Source organism: Mus caroli, unplaced genomic scaffold, assembly GCF_978045245.1.
Source record: "Mus caroli unplaced genomic scaffold, Mus_caroli_1 scaffold_14, whole genome shotgun sequence".
Taxonomy (NCBI): domain Eukaryota; kingdom Metazoa; phylum Chordata; class Mammalia; order Rodentia; family Muridae; genus Mus; species Mus caroli.
The window spans coordinates 101,808,889-101,812,736 of NW_028227269.1; the positions used below are offsets into that span (position 1 = coordinate 101,808,889).

A 3,848-nucleotide genomic window follows, 5' to 3' on the forward strand; every position below is an offset into this window, starting at 1 on the left:
GATTTTATTTAATTTATTTTTAGCTTTTTATTCATTCTTTGTGGATTTCATATCATGCACCTCAATCTGTCCCCCATATCTGTCCTCCACCCTTACACCCTCCTCCTGAAAAGAAAACACAAACAAAACCAAGCTGCAGCAGGTTGCAGTGTGTGCCATAGCCACCCTTTTGCCCAAACAGCTTTACGTACAGATGCTAATTGCAGTGAGTCATTGGTCTGGTGTGAGGCCTCTGGCTTCTGTTACACCATCAATACTGAATCCTCATCAGGACTCCTCTAGGACATCCTGTTGTGGTGGTGTGTCATAGAGATCCTGCAATTTTGGTTCTGCAAGATCAGCCCCTTCACATGCTCCAGCAGTTCATAGATAGGGTGGATGCTGGGGTGGGTGGCCGCTGCATCTGTCAGTCCACCAGCTCTCCTGTACCTGCACCACCAGGGCCAACTCTCCTAATATGCCCAGGTGAAGGTGAGTCCAGCTTACCAGAGTGACAGAGCCAGCAAGGGGCAGGGACAGATCTCCTGTTCTTATTCCCCCCCACCCCCAGGTCAGCTCTTCCATGCCCACTCCACCAGGACCAGCTCTACTGCACTACCCAGTTGAGACATAGGCCCACTCTCCTATTTTCACACCCTCAGGGCCAACAGAGCCAGCTTTACTGTGCTGCCTAGGTGAGGTGTGGAGCCTGCTCTTGCCGCAGCCAGTCAGGGCAGGGCCAGCACTTCTGAGCCCTTACCACTGCACAGCCAGAGAGGTGTAGGGCCAGCTCTCCAGCACCCAAGCCAGCAGAGCCAGCTCTTCTGCACTGCCCAGGTGAGGGGCGGGGCAAGGTGATTCTGGAACAAGAGAGGACCTGCTTTTCCTACCCCTTCTAAGGACCTTCTAGATTTATCCATATACAAAAGACTAGAGAAGACAGAGGAAATGACTTTAGGCCTAGTGACCTAATTGGCTTGAGAAGGAAAAAAAGGCTAAGACCCAAGATTTTTCTGTTCATTGGAGGGTGTATGAGTCCCCTCTGGCAAAGAAGAAATGACAGGGACAGAGGCTGGAGTCCTGCTCCAGCACAGAGGAGGAAGAGTTCTATCAAATAACACCTCCAACTTTTCTCAAGAAAGTCCTGGTGAGATGGAGAGTCCAGGCCCAGTGAGATGACACAATTCAACCAGAAGAGGACACGATCTTCTCCCTTCAGTGCTGGAGATGGGACATCATGGGGGGTCTCCTAAACACAGATTCAGGAGATGTCTCAATGCACTGTGGCCTGGAGACCCCACATACCTCAGGGGACACAGGAAGACACAGACACCACAAGGAGAGGGATTTGCTGGTTGCACTCAGGCATGGGCGAAACTACCCCATGTTTAATGTCAGCAAGACAGAGACACAGCTGGAACAGGGTGGTGAGGGTGACTGGACCTTGAAATCAATCATTTGTTGTGGGATTGATCACTTTCCCCACAAAGAGGGGGCAATTGGTGTATTCATCTTTAATGACAAGTAGGAAGGGCCTGTTGAAGTGGATAGATAGGTTTAGAGGCGAGTCCCTCTTACTCCAACTGGTGTTCCTTGTGGGTTTTGTCACTTCCTCTTCGAAGGTCAGTACAGTCTTGTGCACAGCCTATAGGGGGAGAAGCCAAGGTAGGTTGGAGGGAGGTTGTACCCAACCCAGGCTGAAGCCAAACCCCATGTGTGAGCCTCATCCCCAGAAAGCCTCACTGTGGTCATGTGCTTCCCATGCCCCCCTCAACCTCAACCCCAGTGGTCAATAGAAGCCTTCCCCTCTGTGTTCCTCCCCAACACAGTCAGGCGGCTCGCCTCTCCGCTCAGCTCCTTTCCTGGATGGCACCTCTCGTAGCCTTAGATGGCCCCTTCAGAGGAGCCTACTGTACTTCATGTCTCCTGTAAACATGTCCCCTTTCCCGTGTGTGCGGGGACAAAGGTTTCTGGAAGTGATCCATTGTTGTTTAAACCCTTTTCTGATCCATTTGCTTCAACTCATCCAGCAATTTTTCTATTGTTTATATGAGGAATGCTCTCCTATTGCAAACAGAAAATCTACTCAAGGCCACTCATACCGTTAATCCTGTCCATCATCATAATCCTGTCCAAAGTCTGAAACTTTAAAGTTATTAAATTTCACTTGAATAATAAAATCTAAATTAGTATTAAAAATCACTAATTATTACTGGTCTCTGTGCATTTCTGTTCTACCAACATAGAAGGCTCCAAAGACTCAAAGTTTAGCAAAACACTTGCCGAATCTACTATCATCTGAACTAAAACTTCTGCTAATGATAGCCTCTTCAGTCTTATACTGATATTGTTTGGACCACAGACATGCAGCTGATCTGGGAACTGTATTCTCAGCAGCTACGCTAGTAGTTAAAACCACTGGACACTGGTTGCTTTCAAAGTCCTAATGTGATACTGTATGCAATGAAGAATAGATTGTTTTGGAAATTGCTAAACTTTCTTTAGTTTGTAATTCCTTAGAAATCTGTGGATATTCTGTGGGAAAATAGTTTGTAGTGAAAATGCCCTAAACAGGAGATGTTCTTAGAGATTGTCACAGCAGCTCAATGATGAGTAAAACCAAATTGAATTGAAAATGCACTCCTGGCAAATTCAGCCTAAGTGATCCTTCTAGCAAAACAAACAAACAAACAAACAAACAAAAACACTTGGAACCGACTCCTTAATTTCCGTCTATGTCCTTCCCACTGCAGGGTAAGATCAGACCAATCAGGATAGGTCTCACCTTGGCAGTGACAGCTAAGACAACTAAGGCCAAACCGTAGTATGAGCCACAGGCCATGTGCTCAAAGAAAATGGTATGGAGACAAAGGGAAAGAAACTGTTAGAAGAAAAATGGAGTTTTTCTCCTAACGGACCTGATGGCACACCAACCCAGATGATCATGGCTTTCAAGCCAGCCTGGATGGTACACCCTCTACATACTCATTGATCTGGTTTTGGGCTCTTTGGGTATAACGACCTTTGAGTGGTACAGCCTCTTGACATCCTGCACAAACGTGTCTGTAAGCTTCAGGTTCTGGTGAGTGAATAGGCTGCTGTTCATTGTCATCTGCTCTCTGTGGTCTGGCTGTTGGAGGATAAATGTAAGTTGCTGAAAGCATTCGTGGATGAAATTCTCAGGTGTTTCTGTCAGGTTGAAGTTCAGTCCCTCCAGGATCTGGTCATAGGTGTTGTTCTTTGTCCCCAGGGAGAGCATTAAGGAGGAAGCAAAAATACTCAGTGGGGAGAATAAGATGTTGGTATGTTTTGTCCAGCTATCAGACTTTTGATACAAGCTGAAGGTTATCTGGATGATGACGTAGGAGACGCGGTAGCAGGGCAGATGCCCTTATGTTTATGGTCATGTTCTTCCACATCTATCTCCAGGGGATCTTGAGGCTGGGATCCAGAGAAAAGGCAACACAGGCCTGCCAGCAAAAGGACTCCCTGTGAGACAGAGGATGGCATTGACCTGCATGACAGAGATGGGGACACAAGTCCTAAGTCAGGGTCCATGATGATTTCTACATATAAAAGCAGCGACATCCATCTGCACAGCTGTTCTAACTATTCTATATAACACCATTTGCTTTAATGAATGTGTTTTCTCCTTCAAAAACTCCTTAAAGTCTAATCTGTAGTATGAGTTCTTAGGAGAGGGAGTTCTCCCTCTCTCTGTGTCTCTCTGCCTCTACTACTCTCTTAACTCCCCTCCCCATCCCCTGAATAAACTCTATTCTATACTTTAAAAAAAGAAAAGAAAAGAAAGAAAATGTACCTCCCGATTTGCAATGTCTAGAACTGTCATGGGACAGGCTTAATCTAAT

The 3,848-nt window shown here is 46.4% G+C and overlaps 1 pseudogene; it reads right to left on the reverse strand.

Annotated features, from left to right (window-relative positions):
• Window positions 1-1,429: 1,429 nt before the first annotated feature.
• On the reverse strand, window positions 1,430-3,489 carry LOC147001318 (alpha-1-antitrypsin-related protein pseudogene; annotated as a pseudogene).
• Between the last annotated feature and the right edge of the window lie 359 nt (window positions 3,490-3,848).